We start from the raw sequence: 12,126 nt of genomic DNA on the forward strand, positions 1-12,126 counted from the left end.
AGAGTCTTCACTGCTAAAGCTTCAAAAATCAAAGATGATTGTGGATGGGAATATGATTAATAAACAGCCCAAACAAGGACCTACTTAGCATGTTATTACCCAGAGGGGTAAAGGCAGATTCAGAGGAGGCTTTAATAGAGGCAGAGGAAGAGCCACAACTGGATACACCAGCTACCACCATGGTGAACTAAGTCACACGCCTAGTGAGGTTGGACATTACACAGGTCAAACAAAGTCCAAGGTTGTAACCAACCACTTTTTTTCTGATGTAACTGACTTACCTACCAATCAATACTTAACCCCATTTCACCAAAATGGTAAAGTCAAGTCTGCAAGTATTTTATTGAAAAGTGACAAGAGTATGATTTTAGAGTCTGGCCAAATAGCTTCTGGACAACCTAGTTGGGCTGAAATTACTGCTGAACCAAAAGACCACTCTCCCAAAATGGAATTTGAATTCATTCCACCTCCTCCATCCAATGGGAACCTTATCCTTGTCGAGCCTCCTAATGAAGTTGGAGGTTTGATTATGCATAGGTAATGTGTTAAGTATCTCACATGCTTCATATTTATGCATGGTTGTTAAGCCTAGTTTGCTATACTATAATAGAATAAGTGCCTCTTTGGATTGACTTTTCAAATGTTGCTTTTGATTTTTGGACTAAGAAGCTATTTTAGAAAGTGTTTTGGTAGTTTTTCAAAAGAGCTTCGAGTCTTAGAATAGAGATTTGGAGAAGCTAGTCCAAAACGCCCTTCTAAAATACACGGGGAAGCTAAATGGGTAATTTAATGAAACTTTTAAAATCCGAAGCCTACCATTGGATTTGCAGTAGTGAGAAAATAAGGGCAAAAATCTTTTATTTCTTCTTGTTTGGGGAAACTAAATTAAATAGGAAATTATTGAAATTCAAAGATAGGGTTCTTGTTTGAATTCCATTATAGATTTGACTTGTGTTGCTAAACTATTGTTCATGACCAATTCAATCAATTTGGGGTTTACTTCCAATAGTCTTTTTGTTAGTGCTTTTAAGAATTCTATTTAAGGGGGAAAAAGTTAAGTTTTTGATTTGTATGCTTTGTTGTCTTGATCTTTCCATGGGGTTATGATAATTGGCAGAAAAAGGTTTTCATACTATTGAATTATTCGTGAATTGTACCACTTTAACCGGCCTTTATGATAGAAGCACTAAAATGTGTTTGATATGTTTCATTAAACAAGATGATGATGTGGATTCTATCAGATAGTTTAAGAGTGAGACTAACTGAAGTGGTCTTAACTAAGACTATAACCAGTCACAATCAAGAATGCAGCGAACATGATTTTGAGATATGACCTAGAGGAGGATAAATAGGTCAGTTCTCAATTTTCGACTAGTTCTAACTTTAATATAAATTCACACAATTCCATTTCAATTGAATGCGAAAGATAATATATCAGAGATATAGTCACTCAAATATTGATTAATGAATTCATTTAACTTGTATTCAATATACAATGTAAAGTACTTGACCCTCAAGTAAACAAAACTAGATTTAATAATAATAAATAAATTATTAAATAAATTAATTAATTAATCTGATTTATTAAACAACCAAATAAATAATCAATCAATCTCTAATTGATTTTTGTCAACCTAACAGTGATACGTTATATCTGGTTAATTACTTTGAACACTTAAACTGTAACGACCCGGATTTCTCAACCCGGTGCATTAGTGATGAACCGGAATTTGACCCGATAACGGACCCGAAATGCAGAAGCGAAAGAAGCCAAATGACCTCAAGAGATGTACGTCATCCGTAAAGCCCCAAAATGACTCTTCATGAAGCCACGGAACTCAAATGAGTGAAGCAAATGAAGCAAGAATGCTGTAATACCCCGATATTGTAAAAAGGATTTATTAATTAAATTAATTTATATTATATTATTATTATTATTTTTAAGTGATTTGTTTTATTTAATTAGGTGCTTGATAGTTGTGATTTGTTTTATTTAATTAAGTGCGTAGGTAAATTGTATTGTTTTAATTAAATTATATATTTTGTAATTTTATTTGTTAAATTTATACGGTGTTTGATTTGTGGAATGCTAGTTAGTGAAGTGTTTATTTGATTTGCGTGATTTTATATTGGTGTAACTTTATTGTTAATTATTGGTAGCTATTAAATTTAATTTAATTATTTTAGGTATTTAAGTTATTTGTATTGGGATTAAAGGAAGTTGGACCAACGGATGTGATATTGGGCTTGAAGGAAGCCTTGTTGGGTTAATTGGTAAAGGCCCGTGGTTGTGAGGATATTTAATAATTATCTTTGCATAATTATACCTATATAATTACATGTGTATATTAATTCATTATTAAATCATGTGGAGGGGTATATATGTCAATATAATTATATATTGATATATATAGGTATATATAATTTATTTAACTAATGGTTATATATGGAAGGTAATATATATATGTTTATAGTAAAATATATGTATGTATTTATATTATTTAAAAGATAAATATTATTTATTTTATATGATAATCTTAATGGGAAAAAGATTTAGTTTTTGTATGTATATAAATAGACACATAAGACTTTAGGGTTAGGAGTTTTTCCACGTTAGAAAAATAAGAGAATTAGAGAGAGAAGAAGAAGGGCTAACGAAGAGGAGGCCGGATCAAAGAACGTAAGAGGAGACCGGATTTGGAAAAGAAAAGGCGAGTTCCTCTCTACTTCTCCTCTTAGAACTCATAAACTTATCACCTTGATTATCGAAATTATAATTTTATTTTATTAAATTAAATTATTATTCAGATTGGAGGAGCATATTTATTCTTTACAAAATTATAGAATTAAACATGTGAATATATGTATGCATTGTTCTGATAATTTAGATCTTGTAGGTGAGGTTAGGTTAATTAAATTTTATTTTTCTAAAATTTTTATATTTTGCGTTAACCTTGTGTAGCACGATTAATTAAATTAAATGGATTTTAATCTAATTGTATATGTTCATTTATGCCCAAAATAATAAATAGAGCTTTTGGGATTTTTCTGAGATTTTCTGAACAATTTCTGAAATTAATTTATATTTTTAATGTTAATTTAGAAATTGTTATATATATATATATATATATATATATATATATATATATATATATATGTTAAATTGTTTAACAAACACACTGGAGGCGGCTAGTATTTGCGCATCAATAGGATTTTTATCCAGTGTGGTCGCGTACGTAGGAAAAGGGTGCACTCGTTGATCTAGGCCATAGGATTAATTTAATTTAGTTGGATTGATCTGGTGTGATGCGGTCCATTGTAAGTTGATACACATGCGGCGTCAATGGTTAGATGTAGTTGATTAAGGGAGACGATCCAGTGCATCGCGGCTTACCAAGAGCACCAAACAACAACCAATTAGGAGCTGCCAACACGCGCCGAGAGTGGCTCAGGCGCGTGAGGGCGCGTGCAGGCGCGTGGACGCGCCTGCCGGTAAGGGGAAGCGCGTGGAGGCGCGTGGGAGTAGTCTAGGGGTATGTGGCGGCGCGTGAAGGCGCGTGGGGATGCGTGTGAGGTCCTGGAAAGTTGCTTGAGACTTCGGTGAAGTTCCAGTATTTATCTTAAGCTTGTTAGGGTTAAAATTAATCATTAGAGGGTGTGTTCTTGATATTTTGAGAGCCTCAGAGTGTTACTAAGATACCTAGTAGCATTTAGTGGTATAAATATAATTAATTAAATATTTTTGCAATGAAAGGAGGTGTATATATGTGTATATATATATATAGATATGATTTTAAATAGTCAACGATTGGTATAGAATGTATGATACACACATATATATATATTATAAAATATATGTGTATATATATATTATTTAAGATTATTAAATATTATAAATCTTGTTTGGTATGACTTGATTCGTGTATGGTATGGTTGATTTAAAATCGTAATAGATACACGGTTATTAAATTAAGGACATGCTTATTATATGCATGTGAAGTCTATGTATAATTATACCTAGAGTTAAGTTTAAAGTTAATACATGGTTGAATTGTAGGCATGGATGAGTTGCCAAAGGCTTTGATATACTGCCTTATTGGTTATGAATAAATTTCATATATGGGAAGCATGGTTGAATTGCTAATTAATTGTAATAGTAAATATATTGAAGGAAGCATGGTTGAATTGCTAGTATATAAATAAATATATTTATAAATGGTATGGTTGATTTGCCGGTGCATATTTAAATTGCTATATGTGTAGATGACTAAATTACTGTTTAGGATGGAGTTAAGGTGAGTGGGGTTTACTTTATGAGAAAATTATAAAAGGGGGGGCTTGGTCTAGGTATAACTAATAATTAATTATTGGTGAGTGGTTTTGACAATTTAATGCCCTATTAACTGGTAGGATTCTTGCACTATATATATAAGTATTTATATATATTTGTAGTATCGTATATTAAAGTTAAAGCTTAATTAGGGATGGTTTTGGTAAAGATGATCTGTTTATTGGTTTTCAGAGGCTTGGTAGAGAGAACTTGCTCGTAGGGTTTAACCCGCGATTTATTTTTCAGGTTGTAGAAGGTCAAGTCTCAAGGTTGAGGATCCGCAGCTGGAGGACTTATCCATTCCTTCTATTTACGTAAAAGTAGGATATTAGTTTTGTTTCAGTTGATATTAGTACTTATTTGGTTGAAATTCTAAATAGTAACTTTTGGTTAAGGGGTCCTTGAGTTACGGGATTCCCGAGTTGTAACCATTTGGAAGTTATTAATGGATTTACTATTAATTGGATTTCTTCAGCGTTTTATTTTATTCTTTATTTCATTTTGTAATCCGTGCTTGTTTAAATACTTTAATTGGTAAAATATCCCCTGATTTTGTGCGCGGACTTGATCAACCCGTGTTCCGAAATTAGGGGGTATTACAAATGCCTAACCCGAAAATAGCTGAACTAAGGGCAAAATGGTCATTTCTCACTGAAAAGGGTGCCACCATGCACACCATTGGAAGGACAACGAAAAATGAACAAAATTAGACCTAAGAATCGTCTGATTCTGAGTCCGGGCAGAAAAGATATGAAATTCCAACACCCGATGCGAAAGTTATGAAGCAATTACTTAACATTTTCTAATATTTTCATAATAAACTTTGAAAACAAGAGTGCATAGAAAACGAGATACATGTCATTGGCCTCTGGCCTCATCTCATACATGTTAAATACATTGAAAAGGGTGCACTTACGTACACTTTACATATACGAATCAACGAATACAAGTTTAAACAAATAGGGCTACAAAGAGGCGTCTTATGCTAACACTTACATAAAATAAAAACATAGAAACTGTAAGCCATCCAAGGAGCAATGGAATGTTCAAATCCTGAGTCCTATACCTGAAATATGCCCCAGTATCGTAGGGGTGAGTAACATAAAGCTACTCGTAAGAGATGAGCATGTATCGACCTAGCATTTTACAATTTTATCACCTTATAGTGAAACATGTTAAAGGGGCTCATGCCACCTAACGTCTATGTCAAGATGAGACCCAGGGAGCATCCTAAGCTACCTAGATCATTTATATCATAATCACATTGTTCATGCAATTCAAACAATATGGAAACATGTTATACAAGGCAACAAGATATAGATTCTCAAAGTCTTCAACTTGAAATCCAAAATACGAAAACAACAAGTGTGGGTCATGCCACCTAACGTCTATGTTCAAAATGAATCTATAAGGTCATTGCTAAACTACATTTGAACATCAAAACACAAATTATGATATCGATGCAATTTAACCAACAATGGAACTTCCAATACAACGCATGAAGCATGCTTTCACAAAGCTACATCTTAAGCTCAAAATAGGAAATCAAATAAGGAATAACAAGTTACAATAACATCTAGTTATCAACTTGAAATGAAATAGGAAATCAAACAAAGTGGATACTCGGACGTCACGCCGGATCAGACCGACAACATAGTTACTTTAGGGTTACTAGCCCATGGGTAACCTCCCTATGTGCGAACTAGACTATATAGAGGGACAATCCTCCATACTAGAACCAAGTCCTAGCCGTAGCCAAACAACGACATCCCCAAGTTTCCAAAATCAACAAATTGTGCAACAACGTATATATATCAACATGTATATATAAGATATCAACTATTTACCAAGCACAATCCAAATTTTGGAAACTTATACAATACATGCTCAAAATTCACAACTACTATGGCATGTAAGATGTCAAATATAAAATGTTCCTTACACATAGCAACAATATATTCAATAAGGAAAAACATATTCTCATGAATATAAAAGTAACAACTATATTATCCAATACTCAAAAGTAATCAAGTGAACATACATCAAATCCAAATCCATGATTTAAATATAGAAACAACTTCCAAAATGCAATTAAATCCATGGAGTAATAAAGTAGAATTTAATTAAACATAAATAGTTAAATTCTCTAAATTCCAAGTTAATCCAAATAACATCAATTTAATATATATTGAAAAACATGTCATGGTCATCATATATATAACACCAAATGACAAGTTAAGTGATTAAAACACTTAAAACAAAATTAATCAAGTTAATTAATTAATTTCCTCTAAATTTTTAAACAATTCCAAATGCCCTCAATTTAATCTACGTTAGAGAACATGCCAAGGCCTATTTAAATACCACATTACAACTTGATTTAATGCTTGATACAACCATGTGAATTAAACTTTCACGAAAGATAAATATTAAATAAAAGTTATAATTCTTAATCAAATGATCCAAATTTAATATATGTTAACCAACATATCTAAGCATAATTTCCTAGCATGTTACAATTCAAATCAAAGTTATACATCATCATAAATTTTAAATCTTATACAAAGAAATAAAAATTATTAACTTTCTAGATTTGATACAAGGCATACATATATGTTGTATAATCATGACAAACACACAATAAAACACACAAATAATCCTAAAACATTCCCTACCTCAATTGGAATGAAATCCCAATTACCACCGAAATGAAATCGCCCCAAATTTTCAGTCAGCAAAACAGATTTTTCAGCTTGCTACCTTCAACTCACTAGAGAATTGAATCTCTAGATACCAAAGCAAAACTAGGAGTTAGGCTAGATCCTTCAAGGGTTTTGAAGAGGAGAGTGGGAGGAGCCTAAAGTATTCCAAGTTCAAAGTTCTAAGGTGAGTGAAATGGCACAAAAAATGAAGTCAAAACTACTATTCAAGCTTTTCTCCAATGGTGACTTCCTTAGGGTTCTTGAGAGGAAAGTGATGAATGAATTAAAATGTGTAAACCCTAAACTAAATTGGTGGGCTTCTCCACTCACTAGGTGCTCTTGCACTACCTCTCACACACACACTAATGCAAGACTAAAGGTGAGTCCTACACTTGTCATGAATCCAAGTAAGCTTCCAAGATTAAATATTAACCCTACACTTGTCAACCATCCATGCCAACAAGTGCACCAATCCTAGGACAACAAGTGGGTGAATCTCCAACCTCCATGTGTCATGAGATTAAACCTCCAAGTGGTTCCACCACAAAATCAACAAGTGGCACCATAGGAATGTGACATTTGTCAAATTTTTTGAAAATTGCAAAAAGGTCCTTTTTAAAAATATCTTCTAATTTAATTTGCAAAATGGTCCCTAAGACAAAAAATAATTACTTTACTTAATTACCCAAAAACCCTTCAAGTTATGGATAATTACAAAAAGTCTTATTTTCATGGCTTTTACAAAGAAAGTAAGCATTTAATATGCATTTCTACCAAATTAAAAATGTAGATGCCATGGAATTTAAATATCATGGACGTATGCCAAGCCGGAATCAAATCTGAGCACAAAAAGTGAGGTTAAGTAAGGAAAAATGAAAAATGACTAAAGGACGAAAAAGGGAAAAGACGAAAAAATGAATAATGTTAAAAAACAAAAAAATGTGGAAATGACTCGGTCCTCAAAGGAAGTTGTCAATCCAAAGGAAAGAGTCTCAGAAACCATTTCCGAGAACTCGAGACGACACTAAGAGGCGGGAAATCGAACCCGAAAAGGAAAAGACAATGAAAAAAAATTTATCCGCAAAATTTGAAGAAAGGGAAAGAAATGAAAATGACCGGATCATTACATAAACACTTATGTAGATTGATTTCAACGTGAAAAGTATACGAACATACATCAATCACATAACAATTATTAAGCAATTAAAAAGTAAAGTAATGTAAAAGAGTAAGAGACTTGCACACTAGATTTACGAAAAAAAAAACCTACCACACCCGATATGCGAGAAAAAATCTACTCCAACAGTAGATCAAAAAACCTTGGGACTTGACTCGGCCAAGAAATTAACTAAAAAAAAAAAGTGTACAACTAGTCCAACATGATGAACACCAGTTTACCTCCGGACTCAGCAAAACAATAAATTCTCAATGTTGGATCATGTATAATTGATTTACTCCACACTTAGTTTTAACTTAATTGACCTACTGTAGCACTCCATAAGATCTCTTCCAGTTGTCCTCCAGCCAATCCATCTAACCGCTACATGATTCCATTGATCCACATCAATCCCACCATGCACAACTTCTTTGTAACGTTCTGTATTTTTTTAGATTTTTCCTTTATTTTATTTTTTAACGCATCTCGATTTACATGCCATATCGGTCCTGGTATCCTTCTGGATTTTCTGTTTATTTATTTATTTAAGAATATAATTATGTAGTGGTTATGTGGTTGTTAGTGTGGTTAAGGGATGAGAATATATTTTGTGGGATTATGGTGGATGTGATGATCATTGATGGGCATTTTAGACATTGAGGGTTCCTTTGATTTTGACTTTGGAAAGTGCTAAAAGTGGGTGACTTGGCTTTATTTGGCATCACTCATTCTTTTCTCTCATTTTTCAGATCACACTCCCCATCTCTCTGCACTTCTCTTTCTCTCTCTATATTTTTTTTCATTCTCTATTGATTTCCTCTAGTTAGATGAAGATTTGGTTTAAGCCATTGTTAGCAAAATTGTAGATCTCTTCAAGGGCTACGTTTTGATGCCGGTCTTACAAGCTTTTGGTGGGATTTTGAGTTTGAAGCTTGGAGCTTTGGGTTGTTTTTTTTGGGGTAGAGGAGTCTAAACTATAAGTCATATGGTTTTTTTGTGAGATACTATGTGTGTTGGAATCTTGATGATGTGTTGCATGTTTACTTTAGCATGCTTTGTCTTTGATAAATCGTTGATTGAGATGTTGTGAGCATGATTACTTGATCTATGATGTGAATAAGATGATCTATTATATTTGTGCAAAAAATGCAAATTTTTTATGATGAAATGTTAAAGTATAATTTGTATGGTTAATTTCATATTTTGGATATTATGACGTGATGATTATGATGTGTTTCATGTAGGGCTGCAACTCGGGCGGGCCCAACCAGAATTTACTCGAGCCCAATCCGAATTTTTATGGGCTTGGACAATTATTTTTTGTTCTGGGCTGGCTAGGTTTGAGCCTAAATTTAATTCGGTCCGGGCTCGGGTTGATATGTTATGAAGCCTGAAGCCCAACCCGAACTCACCCGAAATGCTAAAGCTCATTCAACCCGCTCAAAGAACCCAAACATTAAGCCTACCCAACCCAAAAATCAAGCCCAACCAACCTGCCACATTCAAACTTCTCCACAAAAATATAAGAAACTATTGTTTTAAAGAGATTTGAACTCCCAACCCTTTAGAGGAAAGGATCAAACATTACCATTTATGCTCCAACACTCCTTATGAAATCTTTTGCTTAGTAAAATATATAAATACTAATAATACATACATAATATAAAATTATAAGGGGAGGCCATATTCACAGTCCATTTTTCTACACGTACACTACAATCTTAAATGAAATATCAATTGTAACTCTAACTTTACAGCTAAATGATTATTACTTTTTAAATGACACAACAACCCATTCAAATTTCCTCTCCTTATATCTAATATTTAATATTTTAGGTTTCTTTTGATAAAACAAAAAATAAAATAAATTTTTTTTTTTTTACGGGACCAAAATATAAATATATATATGTGTGTGTGTGTGTGTGTGTTGAATAAATTGCCTTTTTTGACCGAACCAAAAAGAAATAGTAAACATTGAAAAAAATGGAAGAAAAACACCCCAAAAAATTATATTTATTGAAGAAATTATATCTTTTGTCAAGATTCAAAAAAAAAAAAAAAAAGTATGAAAAAAGATGATTCAAAAAAATTATTTGTATTGAATAAATGATCTCTTTTGATATGATCCAAAAAATAAAAAGGTTATTTCTATTGAATAAATTATTACTTTTGACGGGCCTATAAAAAATTACCAAAAAAATTTGTGTTGAATAAATTTCCTCTTTTGACTGGATAAAATATATATATATCTCTTCTAGCAGGAAGAAAATCCCTCAAAAAAATTATATTTATTGAAGAAATTATCTCTTTTGTCAAGAAAAAAAAAAAAAAAGTACAAAAAAAATTATCTCTATTGAATAAATTATCTCTTTTGATAAGACCCAGAAAAAAAGTTATATCTTTTGACTAAAAAAAAAAAAAAAAAACAAAGTTATCTTTGTTGAATAAATTATCTATTTCAATTGCACAATATATATATATATATATATATATATATATATATATATATATATATATTCACTATTGAATAAATTATCTCTTTTGATTACCAAAAATAAAATTATTAGTATGGAATACATTATCTTCTTTGAAAGGACCTCGGGGAAAAAAGAAGAAAAAGAAAGTATAGCACATGAAAAAAAAAAACTAATAAAGAAGGTAAAAAAAAGTTTAAGTTGTATAAAGGGTAGTTATGACATTATAAAATAGTGAATGATACATTAATGAACTTAAGGACCTTTTTGTCATTTCATTTAAAACAAAAAGATAAATGGAGCGTTGGAGAAAAACTTACTTGAGTTTCCTTTGAAGTTACGAAGATTGTTTTAATGAGTTAAAATTTAATCTTTGAATTAGAATATATCAATTAATGTATAAATATTGAATCTTTGAAAGTAACAAAGAGTGTTTTAATGATTAAAAATTGAATTTTTGAATGAAAATACCGTAATCAATGTACCTTTTAAGTGTCCATAGACCCTTTTTGTTTTTGTTTTTTTTTTTTTTTTTTTCAAGTTGGACTCTCACACACACATCTCTTCTTAGACTTGAACTATGACCTCCCTTTAGGAAGTAAGAGGCCTATATCACTAGGCCACTGGCCGTTGGTATCAATAGACCGTTTTATTGTATAAAGATTGAATATTTGAAAGAAAATGAGAGTTTTGAGTTAAACTTATTTGAGTTTCCTTTGAAATCACGAATATGTTTTAATGAATTAAGATTAAATTTTTGAATGAAAATACCTCAATCAAGGTACATTTTAAGACACCAACCCTTTTATTAATGTGAAAAGATTGAATATTTTTTTAAAAAAATTAGAGTTTTGAGTTAAATTAACTCGAGTTACCTTTAAAGTAATAAAGAGTGTTTTATTATACTAATAGAGTGTATACACAGGGACGGAGCCAGAATTTTTGTTCCGGGGGGCACACTGTACACTAAATACATATAAATTAGTGTTTATGGAGTATATAAACATAAAGAGAAATAGGTAGATATATATAGAGATTAATATTTTTGGAATGAGGTAAATTAATAAGTTACATATGTAGAATATAATGAGACAATTAAAGAAAAAAATATTTAAGGAAACATATGAAGGGGGGTAGAGTATACAAGGATAGGAGAAATTTGAAGGGGGGGGGGGGCTTTTACACATTTTCAAAAAATATATTCATATTATAGGAATATAAATATATATATAATAAGGGAAGGAAAAAATTCAGGGGGGCACGTGCCACCTGGTCCTATACATATATAAAGAGATAGAAAAAATGTTTTGTTTTATTTTAAGTTATAAATAATTAATAATTTTTATTAATTAGTAAATTTCTTTATTAAATATTTATTAGTATTTATTTAATAAATAATTTAATTAAGTTTACAATTTTACACGTTAAACATAAACGCAATAAAGACTGAGTCCATAATTACTC

This window comes from Cornus florida, unplaced genomic scaffold, assembly GCF_030987335.1.
Source record: "Cornus florida cultivar Cherokee Brave unplaced genomic scaffold, ASM3098733v1 CherokeeBrave_3.0.0_Hap2_Chr02, whole genome shotgun sequence".
Classification (NCBI taxonomy): Eukaryota; Viridiplantae; Streptophyta; class Magnoliopsida; order Cornales; family Cornaceae; genus Cornus; species Cornus florida.